This window comes from Halichoerus grypus, chromosome 1 (genome assembly GCF_964656455.1).
Source record: "Halichoerus grypus chromosome 1, mHalGry1.hap1.1, whole genome shotgun sequence".
Taxonomy (NCBI): domain Eukaryota; kingdom Metazoa; phylum Chordata; class Mammalia; order Carnivora; family Phocidae; genus Halichoerus; species Halichoerus grypus.
The window spans coordinates 186631024-186646451 of NC_135712.1; positions in this window are offsets into that span (position 1 = coordinate 186631024).

A 15428-nucleotide genomic window follows, 5' to 3' on the forward strand; every position below is an offset into this window, starting at 1 on the left:
TGTTTCAGAGGTACAGATCTGTGATTCAACAGTCTTGCACAATTCACAGCGCTTACCAGAGCACATACCCTCCCCAGTGTCTATCACCCAGTCACCCCATCCCTCCCACCGCACCCCCCACTCCAGCAACCCTCAGTTTGTTTCCTGAGATTAAGAATTCCTCATATCAGTGAGGTCATATGATACATGTCTTTCTCTGATTGACTTACAAAATATATTCCTTTAACCACTTACTTTTTCGATTCTCAAGCTAGTTTGTCTTTTTTTTTTTTTTCATTTAGAAAAACTCAGCCTTATTGAGGTACAGTTGACATATAAAATTGTAAGGTACTTAATGCACATTGTGGTGACTTGATATGCATTTCTATTGTGTAAGATTCCCCCCATCTAATTAATTAACATATCCATCACCTCACATATTTATTTATTTTATTTCATGAGAACATTCAAGTTCTACTCTCATCGCTGATTTCAATTATATGTAAAGTACAGGGTTAGCAATGAGTCACCATGTTTTAGGTCCTCATTTCCTATTCATCTTATAGCCGAAAGCTTGTACCTTTGACCAGCTTCTCACTATCTCCAGCCCCCAGCCCCCAGCTTTTCTAGGCTCTGTTCCTATAGTTTGACCCCCCTTTTTTTTTCTTTTCAGATTCCACTTATAAGTGATAGCATGCAGTCTTTGTCTGGCTTACTTCCCTAAGCAAAATGCCCTCAAAATCCATGCATATTGTCACAAATGGTGAAATCTTCTTCTTTCTTATGGGTGACTAATATTCCATTATATATATATATATATATATATATATATATATATATATACACCATTTCTTCTTTATCCATTCATCTGAAAATGTTTTTTATTTTAATGGGCACATATTTTATTTAGTTTTTTATTTGGTCCAAAAAAGAATATTTGGAAACAATCTTTGGCATTTTATTGACAAAGACCATAAACCCATATAGCTGAGAACAGACTCTGTTCTGGCTGCCGGTGTGTGAATCAGATACACTGAGAGACAAGCCTCCAGCTCCTTTAGTACCAACCTTTCTGATTACTCTGAGTTTCTCCAATCTATCTTCCTGCCCTCTTTCTTTCCCTCTTTCCTTCCTTCCTTTTAACCAATATTAATTGAACACCTATTTTGGGCCAGGATGTGAAAAAATAAATAAAATCTTTACATCCTGGAGCTCACAGTCCAATAGAGAGGGGGACATAAAATAAATATTTTTATGATGACAGGTAAAAAATGTGATTTTTTTTTTAAAAGTGGAGTTCAGCTATAACAAACAATAGGAACTGCTAGTCAGATAACTTACAGAAGACTTCATCTTGCTCATGAAAACAAGCAAAAAGAAAATAAGCATTGATAGCAGGACATTAAAAAATATGAAGAAAAAGCCTTCATATAAAATTATGTAAATGTATTATATAAATTATTAATTATATGTTATATATAAATTATATATAATTATGTATTATATAAAATACATAAAATTATATAAAATGTCAAGATGAAGAACATATTTAAAACAGTATAGAAAAGTACCTCAAATCATCTTGTTCATGAATATCAATCCAAGCAAAATTATAAGTGGTATATGTTCAACAATTCATCTACCAAACACAATTGAGAGCCTATTTTGCATCAAGCAGTGTTCAAGGCCCTAGAAATACAGCAGTGAACTAAACCAAGCCCTTTGCTTTAAGCAGGGTTACTACATGCAGCTGCTCAAGCTGTGTACTGCACAATTCTCAGTGACACATTCACATAGACAATGATGTGCACCCCCTGGGGTTGTACATCACAGCAGCTATGCTCTAATTGTAGCATACATTCTAGTAAGGGGAAGACAAAGCCTAAACAAACAAGAATATCACATGTAAGTGCTTTGAGGAAAAAATAAGGGAAAAGAAAATATTGAAGAAAGCTATTTGAGATTTTGTGGTCAGAGCAATATTATAAGGTAATATTCAAGAGGGAGCGATTAGGATATCCAAGGGTAGAAGGTGCAGATATTCTTAGGGGGAGAGTATGTTCAAGGAATGTCCAAGAGTCCACTGTGGCTCAACCGCAGTTAGTGAGGTAGAGGGAGATATACCAGGAAGCTGGATTATCCAAGTCTTTGAGGCCAGTGTAATAACTTTGGTTTTTACTTTGAGAAGGATGGAAAGTCATTCTTAGTCTTTGAACAGAGGAGTGATTTGATCTGACTCATTGTCTATCACAATCATTCTGGCCTCTATTTTAACAAAAACTGCAGAAGGGCAAAGAGCAGAAACCGGGAGACCATGGCAGTAGGAAACCTATGACAGATGATCATAGCTTGGGCCACATGACAGCAGGAGGGATGGTCAGTGGGTGGACTCATATAATTTGAAGGCACAGTAGGATTTGCTAGTGGACATGAGATGGAACATTAAAAAGGGGGGAGGAGTCAAAAATGACTTAAGATTTTTGTCCTGAGCAACTGGAAGAATGGAATATTGTTCACTAAAAGGAAAAGGAGATGAAATCATGAGTTCTGATTTAAATGTGTTCTGTTTGAGATGCCTGTTAGAAATCCAAATGGAAATGTCAAAGCAACTGTTGAACATGTGAAGATGGAATTCAGGGGAGATGTTGGGATTGGATATATAAGTTGTTGATATATAGTTAATATAAAGCCTTTAGGCTAGTGGAGCTCACCTGGAGTAGCTGCTCCCATTCCCTAGCTGTACAGCTGTGATCACCTGGGGACTTTTCAGAAAATACTCAAGACTGAGCCCTAACCCAGACTAATTAAATCAAAACCTCTGGGATGACAGTGAGTCATCAATATTTTTAAAAGCTTCCCAAGTGATTCTTGGGGTTGAGAACCATTGACCTAAAAAGTCAATGAAGAGATGAAGGGATGCCTAGGAACTACTCGCTGGAAGACTCTAGGGCTTATAAATCAGGAGGTGAGGAGGAAGCGGTGAGTGAGGTAAGTAGGATGTAGAGCAGAGAGCTGTATTTGTTGGGGGGGGAGCAGATAGCAAACATTTTTGGCTTTGTGGGCCATACACACTACTGAAGTCTGCTGTTGTAGCCCTAAAGCAGCCTTAGACAGTACATACAAGAATGAATGTGGCTGTGTGCCAATAAAACCTTATTTACGGAAGCAGCTGGGGGGGCCACACTTACCCCATGGGCTGATGAGGTGGGAATCAACAAGGAGTCCATGAGGGGTGTGGGTCCCCTCTTCAGCGACATTTATGGAGACATCAAAGCCATTGGAGGGGAAGTCACTGGAGCATGTAGGCACCCCTTAAATAGTTCAAAAAATTTTTTTATTGAATCTCTTGTGCCTAATAGGAAACTTTTAGGTTCAGATCAATAATAGGTGTGGATTTTTATAATTTTACCACAGCCTTTTTTAAATAAAATGTAACAAAATGAGAAAATATGCAATCTAAAACAAATCCATTTAATGCATTGGTTAGTGTTTTCCTTTTAAGCTTGAGTGTACAGCTCTTCCAACATGGGGTGAGGGTACATCATTCTCTCAGGAGCTCCTGTTTGGTTGTTTCCCTGGAGAAGTTTTACTATTCTTCTCATTACACTTGTCAAAATGAGGCAGAATGTACTTCCTCTTATGGGTTGCCCCAGACACAATGGGTAAAAGTGTATTACTAATGTTGAAACTAGAGACCTCTTGGAAATTTGTGAGGAACCCATTGAAAATGCAAATGTCCACACAAGGAAAAAAAAAAATCACAAAGACTGTTCTTTGGAAACCTCAGACTGGTGCTTTCACTGGGTTAGCAGCAAAACTATAATGATAATTTTGGCAATTTACAGTTTTATAGGACCTCTAACTCAAACACCTCGAAGAGTAGCCCCACTCCATCTGGGTCCCCCCTCTTGAAACTAAAAATCTCTGGATTTAATATAAAACACAGTACAGGAAGACTCTGGAATGTAGAAAGAAGAGGGTAGACTGCCCAAGGGCCTTGGGACTTGAAGAATGACACATGATTGAGTTCCCTGGACTCCCTTATTGCCTTCCCTATATTCACACAGGGTGGCCCAGAAGCCTTCAGCTCTGAACCACCAACTAGTACAGACAAAAAAAAAACTCCAATAAAAGCCTGTTCTCCCAACCAAAGGACCAGGAAAAGAGCAGACTAGCAATAGAAAGCCTTTTGGTAATGACCACCCTACACTAACCAGACACCAACAGAGCAAATCACCCTCTCCAAACTCACCCTCTTTCAGGGTTTAAAGCAAAGTCAAACAGGGAGCTGATCTCCCATCTAAGCAAGCAATCAGCACTCTGATTCACCGGGCCCAAGTGGTGTCAGTGGGGCTAAGCAGGAAGCCGATTTTCCATCCCTCAACTGGCCTGGTGGAAGCAGGCAGCTCTCAAATGCCCCTATCAGAGGGTAGCATCACTCCATGCAGGGATCTTAGTTCTCATTTCTATCACTATGGATTAGTTTTGCCTGGTTTTGAGCTTCATATAAATGGAACCATACAGTGTGTGTTGTGTACGGCTTCTTTCTTTTATGTAACAAAATATTTTAAAGACGTATTCAAGTAGTTGTATGTATCAGTAGTTAGCTCTTTTTTATTAATGAGTAGTATTCTATTGTATGGATAGACACAATTTGCTTATTCAGTGTCCTTTTGATGGCCATCTGCACTGTTTCCAGTTTGGAGTTATTATTAAAAGTTACTATGAACATTCTTGTACAATCTTTGTATGGACATAACTGATTTTGATTTGATCATTTGGTGACATTGCAGATAAATATCAATCTCCTGGGTGCATCCTTCTATTAAAGCCAACTCTTCTAACTAAATTAACCAGATAATTGTTAAATTTTAACCCACTTCATGCTGTTTAAAATCAACTTCAGTAGGGAGAAAAGAATGGGGGAATTGGGTGGTATGAACACAGTGTGATCAGAAGACATTTCAGTTCAGACTGTATAAAATAGAGATTTATATTTCATTTATTCAACCCACTTATTGAATCTAATTAAGTAGCAACACTTAAGATGCATTAAGTGCCATCCTTGCACTCACAGCCAAGTTACTTGATAGCATAAATGTTAAACCATTTAATTTGAAGGAGTTTGGGGATTGGGGGGACATCTTACTGAATTCTCAGTCTTCAAATATTATTTTTTATGAAACTTTTCTAAAATTGGAAGTGACAAAATTTCATACTGAATAAGGAAATTGGTAAGCTTTTAAGATCAACAAACCTAAGGGAATGATAAGAATTTAAGTGGTCTCCGTTCCCTTTTCTTTTTTTTTTAAGTGGTCTCCATTCTTGAGAAACTGCAAGGCAATGTTATGTGATGGGTAGAACGTCAAGTCATCATTTATGGACAATTCCTAGGGTATTCTATTCTCCCCTCCATGAAATACAGAGAAAGAGAGTGATAGGTGAGTCATTTTCAAAACAGACACAATGACATAGAGAATCCATTCTTCCTAACAATTTGGAAACCTACTGTCCCTTACCATCATTTAACCAATGACCCCCATTGCTGTTAGATGAGAAAATGGAAAGGTTTTGATCTACAAATACTAGCTAAGACTTGCAAAAGTATATTTTGAAGTAGAAATTGGAATGCCTAGAACCTGTGATCCAAGAAGGGGGGAAAAAGGCTCTTAAATGACATATTAGGGAAGTGAATCTCATTAAGAGCATCATCCCAATTTCTATCTTCATCCATAATTTTTAGTTTCATCCCTGTACCCCAACCCTTCCCTAAGGACCCATTAAGCTTCAGTATGGCTAATGCACTAGATTCAGAGTTTACCTGGCATTTGTCTGAAAGGCTTGGTAAACACTTTCATCTATAATGGTGATGAAAGTCCTGCAAAAGAGACAAAGGGCCTCCTGCTAGATGCTGTTAAGTGCTCAGCATTATTATTAAGAGAGTCATGGTTCAGCTGTAAGAATCCTGTAAGGAAGAAGCCTAAGCACGAGGGGCAGCATTTCTAAAGCCTTTACACTAATGAGGCTGATTCTCAAGGGAACACTAGAGGAAGAACTGGAATTATCTTGTTTCTGAGAAACTCCATGGGTTGAAGTCCTCAACTATTTTATTCTGACCTTCACAATATGCTTTTCTGTTGATATTATGAATCTCTGTGTGGTAAGCTCACTTGAAGTACAATAAAGTCTTGATCAACTAAATTAAAAATTGAGGTTGCTTCCCTCTCCTGCATTCTGCAAATTGCCTTTTGCCCATTAACCAGTAATGGTTTTCCTTTCAATTTGCATGCCTTTGCAGTTTTCAGGCTCTCTCTGAGCCCTGTCTGCACTCTACTTCCGTGTTCTGCTTCTGGACTGTCACCTTCATGTTGGTCTTTGCTTATTGGTTTGGTAGAAAGAAGATTCTCCAATTGTCACAGCAGAGAAGGTATCCCATATCACACAGTTATATGGATACCATTTCTTAGTGTGTAAAACTCTCAGGTTCCACTGTGCCACAACATCTTAGAACCATGACAATCATTTAAAATCAAAAATCAATCATGTTTAATCCTCCCCTTGAGGAAGGACATGGTAGCGAGTTCCCTGGGCTCCCATGTTGGTCATAGATGCTATAACTGAATCTTGAATTCTCATGTGCTAGTGATGTTTCCAGTTACTACAAGTAGGACATCTGTTAAGCCTCTTTTCTAAGCTAAATGTAGTTTAAAGGTCACTAGCCTGACCTTTATCTCCAAGTATCAAAGCCAGTTGCAGCCATTCCAGCCTGAAGGAATCTCCTTCTTCCTTCTTCCTTATAACCTCCAACAATGGAAAAGCCAGTGCAAACTGACCCTAAAATTCAGAGAACCCCAAATATTACTGTCCTATTCCACCCAAAGCTGAGCTTGAGACTGGAACCTGCATAGCTCCTGCAGATTAACTCATGACCATGTGCTGGATTCCAGGTTTCCTGACCAGGCATGAACTGGGAGTGATCCTGTTTTACCTATCGATTCCCCAACAGAAATTTTATTTCTACTGTGTATCAATTACTATTGTTCAATTTACAAAATAAACATGATACCTGGCCCCATGAAAGTTACATTCTGGTGAAAGAAAAAGATGATAAAGAGAAGAATAATAAATTGATAATATTTACTACTGGATAGTGATATGTGCTAAGAGGAAAATAAATGGAATGACCTGAAAGAAAGGCAATGGCAAGGCCCTACTGTAGCTATAGTCAGAGAAGATCACGGGTTGTTTCAAGGAGCAAGTATAAGGGAACTGTACAGATAGGCATTTCATTGACATCATCTGATCTTGGGGCACATACCAAACACAGTTATTAAGAAACAGATGACACACTTAAGTGAGGATACTGAATAGAGTTTCATGAGAGATTACAAAGTTGTGGGTAGAACTAAAGGAAATTTAAAAGGGCTAGTATGGTCCCTCTACCACATCTAGGCATGAAGACACAAGGAGAGGGAGGAGGTTTTGGAAGTTAGAATGGGTTGTTATAGTTGTAAGAGAGATGCTCAACAGAAGCTGTGGCTTTTTAAAAAAACAACAACAGCTGGATCATGTCTGGGCAGAAATAGAGACCCCCAAATCACTCTCTTCCTGTTTTTCAGCCTCTCTCATTGCCTCATAATTAGTGGAACCCAACTAGAAGCTAAAGGGCAGGGGATCCTGGATGTTGCAGCACACAGAGCCCAGCCTCCCAGGGCACAAAGTCCAGTGGAGAAGGATGGAAATACATATGGAGGGCCAAAGAAAAATAACCATCATGAGATAGAATGAGGTGAGTTGATGTTGCTGATGATGATCTGCCATTGTTGAAACATGAATTAAGGGAAATATTCACATAAAGGATGAAGGAAATTGATACACAACTAATGTTCCACCATAAAACTGTACTGGACGTGTGGGAGTTTCATGATGGAAGACCACCAAGACTGTCTGCCTTACAAAAAGATACAGTAGTCTTTGTAACTCAGTAGTCTTTACCATGAAGTGTCATTCTATAGCAAATCCTGTTATAATGAGATAGTACTCTGCAATATTTTAGAAAAATCAAGGCATCTTGATAATTATAATAGCAAATATGCTAAACAAGAGGGCACCAACTATTTCAATGACTGTTTGAGACATTCAAGATAACAAGCTTTGGTAGCTTAAGCTCCAGTTTATCCTGGATAAAATGAAAATTGCCTTCTGGCTGGTCTTGCATAAATTTGGATTTCAGGTAATAAGTGACAGGATGAATTTTCCTTTCTAATCAAGTCACTTGTCACCCTTCAGTCCACCTTCAATTACTTGTGCTATCTTTAGCCTTCAAGATATATTTCTATTTATATATCAAATTATGGAAAACTGTATAAGGGATAGAAAGGAATTTTCTTTTCCTGGTGTTTTTGTATCCTCTCAATTTCAAAGTCATACATTTATGATTTATTTTAATTCAAACCAACTCCACATGTTAGCAAACATTTATTGAATGCCTATTCTGTTTAGACAAAAATTGCATACGCTAAAATTACCTATGAACTGCTCCTGACTCACCCAGTGTGTATCACACTGTATTGTGACTTTTGTGTTTATAGCCCTGTATCAGTGTATATTCTTTTTATTCAATATTACTCCATGACTAACAATTAATACTTGATTTTTTTTCCCTTGAAGTTATTAATATTACATCACCACCTATCTGCCTGGCCATTCCATCAATGTGTTTATCTCTTGGTGACCAGGTAGAATACCTTAGAGTCATCCATACATTTTTCCCCAATGGTTTTGCCAGTATGCATTGACCGTAGCAGGCTTACTTACATCCACTGATTGTTTAAAATAACAAATGTAACCATGGCATTGCACATTAGCCTGCAAGTTGGATTTGCCTGTGTTATCATTCCATTGTGCTGTACCAGGTACCGCAGCAGCACAAAGGTGAGCCTTGTGCAGTTTCCAAATTCAAGGACATCCTTAAAGGTGGGAGGAAGCCTTATGTGGGAGGAAGATGGTGCAGAATAACTAGAGCACAAGGAAAGAAGTCAGTGAATGTCTTAAACAGAGCAGAGGAAGGGGTTAAATCTGAGGACTGTTCAAAGGGCTAATGGGAAAAGGTGGCATTTGAGCAGGACTTGAAGAGATAGGATTTCAAGGGGGCTAAGTGAAGGGAAAGGTGAGTCCAGCCAGAGCAAACAAGCAAACTCTTGGGAAAGGGCAGAGGTATTCAGGGAAAGTGAAGATGCTGGAAGTTGCTACAGCAGGGGTAGAGAAACAGAGCATGTTGCAGTGGCAAGAATAAGGCCAATAGGATAAAGCAGATATGGATGTGAAACCATGCTCCACCTCTTCTGTGACCTTGGGCATTTTACTCAGCCTTGCTGAGATTCCATGGCCTCATTTTTTGAACAGGGAAAATAACACTGTCTCATAGGATGGTTGTGAGGATTGAATGAGCTGAGGTGATCATTGAATAATAACACCCTTCCTCCATACTTCATTTTTGTTCTGCAATCACCTCCAAAGAAAGCAAAAGAAGAATTTGAATACTGATTTTCAAAATATCTAATAACAGTTAACATTTATTGAGTGTTTAATATATGTTAGATGCTGAGTTAAGCATCCTGTATGCACTCTCTCCATGAGTTGTATTCTATGAGCATGCCCGTTTTGCAGATGGGGAAACAGGGGCTTAGAGAGGGGAGGTAAATGTCCCAAGACTAGTAAGTGGTAGAGCAGGAATTTTGCCAGGTAGTCTGACTCCATGGTCCATGTTCTTAAACACCACACTAAAGTATGCCCTGTTAAATTTCACCCATTTGTTCAGCACAAACTCACTGAACATATAGTATGTGTCAGGCACTATCAGCAAACCAAAGAGACAAGGATTTCTGGCTTCATGAGGCTCTGGTCTTTACAGGAAAAAGGCCAATAAACAAACAAGTAAGCTGTATAATATTTTGGAAGATGATGAGTGCCACAGAGCAAGAAAGAGCATGAACAATCAGTAGGGAGTGCAGTGGGAAATGAGTGTTTAAATATGGCGGTCTTAGCAATGGCTATAGAGTGGAGGTCACATTTAGCAGACTTGAAGGAAGTGAAGCAGGGCCCTTGAGGGTATCTGGGGGTTGACAAATAAAAGCACCCTGGGGTGAGAGCAGGCTGGGCATGTTACAGAAACAGCAAGGAGGTCAGTGTGGCCGAGGTGGAGTGAGTGGGGAGGAGAGCAGCCAGCCACACCTTGTAAGGCCCTATGGGCCCTGTGAGGACTTAGGCTTTTCTAAGAATGAGCTGGGAGCCGTGGGTGCATTTTAGGCAGAGAAATGGTTTGCTCTCTTATTATAACAGTATCCATATGCCCATGTTTTTGAGGCAGGGGGACCAGAGTGCAGGCTGCTGCAGGCACCCAGGCAAAATGAAGGTGGTGTCAATGTCAAAAGCAGTGACGGAAGAGACAGGTGGTCACATTCTGGACATGAAGGTAGAGCCAATAGGGTTTGCTGAGGGATTAAATGTGAGGTATGAGAGAAAAATGGAGGCTACAATGAAGCCAGGCCTTCGTTCACTTCCATAACCAAATGGCTCTATGATACCCCTGATCACCATGTTTTGTCTCCCACTAACCAGCTCACAACAGGGAAAGGAGACCACTCTTCTAGGTGTCTCACATTTGGGGTAATAACCCAGCGACTGTGAAAATAAGGCTCAGAGGAACACAGGTATGCCCATGCCGAGTGCCCACAGTGCCCATGACATTGGGGATCTTTGCTGCTATTGGCCCAAATAGAACAGTAGTCTCCTTTTCCAGGCTCCCTAGCACACACAAAGCTGTTCAGTCTGAGAGGGAAGTGGGAGTCCCTGGTAGAACGTGGAATATCTATCCTGGGAGTTCTGCTACCCATTTTGCTTTAATTACTCTACATTATCTTTTTAAGCTACAAGAAGGATAAAGGCTTACCAACTCAGCCCAGATTTCCCTCTATGCCGAGAAAAAAGCTATTTCCTTGCTCCTAATTTTTCCCTCTCCCTCTCTGCCCAAATGCATGTATTTTGTCCTAGTGGAGAATCCCAGGATTTTGAATACATGAACAGGTGGCCACACAGCCAAGTGGATCCTTAACACCCACCACAAGTCAAATGAGTGATGTCACTTTGGACCAACTGCTTTCATAGAGACCATCAAATGAGAGCAAATATATATGTGGACTGGCTCTCCTAACTTATCTGCTGTGTGACCTAGGCCAACTCAGAGAAGAGCTGGGAAAGCTCCTTTCCTTAACCATGTCATGGGGACATTGATAATACCAACCTCTTAGGGTTTTTCCGAAGAGTGAAATAAAGATTCTAAGTCCTTAACTCAGGGCCTGCCATATAGAAAGTCCTCAATAAATATCCATCCATCCATCCATCCATCCATCCGCTCTGTGAGACCACAAATTGACAGCCCGCAAAGTCTCTGATTACATAAGGCTTAAATTGCAAATATCTCTAGTGGGTCTAACACAGGGACTTGCATTGATAGTAATGCTACAATATGATTAGATAGGAAAATGATAGACTGATATTTATTTATTTATTCATCAACTATATTCTGAGCACATACTATGAGATCAGTTCCCTTTTCCCTCTACATTTTTTATTTTTAAAAATTATCCTTTCTTCCTTGTTGCCTTTTTTTTCCCCTTTCAGTCCAAAGTGTCATTATGATGTTAGCTCCAGAGCTCAATGAAGAACTCTTATGAGAAAAGACCAAGCAAAGATGTCATCCTGTGAGCTAGTCAGGTCTAATGTACTAAAGTGTATTTATTCTGATGCTTTGACATCATGGGGCCTTGCTGACTTGGAAGAGACTATCCCTCCCAGAGTTGCCTAATTCCTTCAGAAAGCAAACAACTCCCTCAGGAGGGTACCTTCCATGTGCAAACCAATCGATCCAGAGCCCATATTCGCCACTCACCTCCTTTTATCTAGCTTATACTCTAGGCTACTGTCCACTAGCCCTACTCACCCCAGGGCCAGCTCTTGGAGGACTAAGATTTTGTGCTTCAGAATCCACTGAGATTATTCCAACAAGCCAATTCTAAAACTGTTTACCTGCCTCAGAAGTTCCTTCCTGCAGAAACCACAATAAGGGCTCTTGCCATATTTCCCCCTTGCTCCCTCTACCTCCTGACCCATGCTGGGAATTTCCCATGTAGCCTTTCATGGAGTGATGTGCTTCCTATTTCTAGGTATTTGTGAGTAGCAAAACTTCTTCCTTCATGACCATCATTTCCATGTTTGCATGTGTTACCATAGCTGATTAAAACAAATCCCATGGGGCACCTGCGGGGCTCAGTCGGTTAAGCGTCTGCCTCTGCCTGAGCGTCTGGTTCAGGTCATGATCTCAGGGTCTTGGGATGAGTCCTGCATCAGGCTCCTTGCTCAGTGGGGAGTCTGCTTCCCCCCTCCCTCTGCCCCTCCCCCTGTTGTGCTCTCTCTCTCTCACTGGCTTGCTCTCTCTCTCTCTCAAATAAATAAATAAATAAATATCTTTTTTAAAAAATCCCAGATGTATTTTAAAACACCTAACTACTTGGAATCAAATGGTTGGTGAGAAATGTTCATTTGTCCATTTCCCAGATCTCTTTCCCAGGTCCACAAGTGAGTGAGATCTGACCACTACTATATGAAAAAAGTGAATCAAAAGGATACCTACCACTGACAAGAAAAGTAGCCAAGCATTTTTTTTCCCAAAGAATATATGCAAATGGCCAAGAGACATGTGAAAAGTTGCTCAACATCATTCATCATTAGGGAAATGCCAATCAAAACCACAATGAGAGATGACCTCACACCTGTCAGAAGGGCTAAAATTGAAAAGACAAGAAACAACAAATGTCGGTGAGGATGTGAATAGAAAGGAATCCTCATGCACTGTTGGTGGGAATACAAACTGATGCAGCCACTGTGGAAAACAGTATGGAGGCTGCTTTAAAAATTTTAAATAGAACTACCATATGATCCAGTAATTCCATAATTGGATATTTACCCAGAAAAAAAAAAAAAAGAAAACACTAATTCAAAGAGGTACATGCACCTCTGTGTTTATTGCAGCATTGTTTACAGTAGCCAAGGCATGGAAGCAGCCTATGTGTCCATCGATAGATAAATGGATAAAGAAGATTGGGGGGGGATATATAATAGAATATTACACAGCCATAAAAAGGGATGAGATTGTGCCATTCGAGACAACATGGATGGACCTAGAGGGTATTATGCTAAGTGAAATAAGTCAGACCTGTAAATACAGAGAACAAACTGATGGTTGCCAGAAGGGAGGAGGGTGGGAGGTTGGTCAAAATGGGTGAAAGGGAGAGGGAGATACAGGCCTCCAGTTATAGAAGGAGTAAGTCACAGAAATAAGAGGCAGAGCATAAGGCATACAGTCAACAATGTTGTATTAACGATGTAAGGGGACAGATAGCAGCCACACTTGTGGTGAGCACAGCGTCATGTATAAACTTGTGAAATCACTAAGTTGTACACCTGGAGAGAGAGAGAGAGAGAGAGAGAGAGATCCTTAGTACCCAGCCCCTGAGCTGTGGAAGCTTCCTGACTCATGAAAGGAAGAGCCTGCACCTCCGAATCAGACATAAAGTAGCCATGAGCTCAGTGTCACTTCACATTCTCTCTTCAGTAAAACACTTGGAGATAGAAAGCTGAACAAGACGTGCCCCTGTCCTGAACAGGATCAGCTGCTGGTGACAGGAAGGGATAGTACACTGGATACCCACTGTAACCATATAAAAGCTCCGTGCAACTGTCAGGGAAGCTTCGGGGACGGGGGGAATTTGCACCAGGTCTAGAAGGATGAGCAGAAGTTTACTTGAAGGAGGTCAGGCTGGGGATCTTCCATAGAGGACCAGTATTTCTTTGCAAAAATAAAAAGTGTGTAAAGGGGTACGCAGAGTTTATTTTCAGTAACTTGATAGTGTTTCTGTGGTTTTGCATTTTTCCTTAGTTTGTATTTTCTCCATCAGACACTCTACCTAGTCAGCAAATCCCAGGAGTAGAGCAGAACCGCATGCTGCAGCCTCTCACTCTCAGGAGAGAAACATCCCTGGGGGTTGTGAGTTTGCAGGCAGAGGGGCAGGTCCTCTCTCCTCTTCAGAGCTCAGCCCCCGTCTCCAGAGGCTGGGGTGGGGGTAGGCTAGAGGGAGAAGGCAAGGTAGTTTGCATGTGTCTGGCCCTTTAGGGCCACTTGAAATAATATCAAGGAGAGAGAAATAAGCTGGTGAGTTGAATTTTTAGCAGCAGATTTGTACTCTATCATTACTGCACTTTATTCCTCGGCAGCCCAACCCAACCCAAAACATTGGGAAAAGAGGGTGGAAGCCAGCGGGTAGGATTCCCAGGGCGCCAGCTCTTAAGCACAGCGATCATATTTTTTGCAGGGGCCCTGGTCTTTGACAATCACTGATGCCCACCAGTTCCCAAACTCCAAAGGTTTGCAAAACGTAGCCTTCTAAAAAAACTGAAGGCACTCCATTCCTTTCAAATTGCTCTACTTTGTCCAGACCCAAACTGTATTCATTTCCTTTGGAAATGACTCTCGAGAATCCGAAGAGCCTCAATTACTCTAAATCACTCTGCGAGACAAGCACAAAATTAATCAGGGCCCCTGTGTTTGGCGTCAGTCAGGCATGCAGCAGAGAATGCCATAAATAAAAACACCAAGTTCGACTGTTGGCCAAAACCTCAGGGAGTCTGTTTTCAATAGGGTAAAATAAATATTCTACCATTCAACACATTCTACTGTATGAGAGGAAAAACTGGAAAATATCTCAAATACATAAGTTTATGGAGCCCTGATTAGTAAGAAGTTGCTCCTTCACTATTAACCCATTGGCAGAGATACTTGTTTATTTTCTTAAAATGGTAAAATAAGTATCCTTATTTCCTGCTCTCGGGTCAGCAGTGTTTCCAGCTAGACAGGATTCCAGGTTCAGGGCCTTTTCATACGCATGACCACCATCGGGGTCCTTCGATTCTCTCGCAGTTTGCTAGCCCTTATTTCTGTGTTTGATGTTTGGGAATTGGAGGTTGCTGGACGTGCAAGAAATCTCAGAGATCTCCTTTGCAGAGATCTGCAAAACATTCTGAAAACAAATCATCATCCTGAGCCTTTACCAAGCACCTGTACATGTGAGACTCTCAGATAAGAGCGTTACATGGCAACTCTTGAATTCTCACACCAACCCTCGGAGAGAAGGCTTTTTATTGCCCTCGTTTTATATAGGAGAAACCTAGAGAGGCTAAGTAAGCTGTCCAGGATGTCACCACTGAGAAGGGGAGGAGCAGGGACTCAGGCCAAGTTCCACTGGCCGGCAGACCTCTGCCTTACGGCCACAGGGCTGGACCAAAGCAGGTGGAAGGACTGGGCTACAATGAGTGGTGGGGCCGGAGGAGGACCC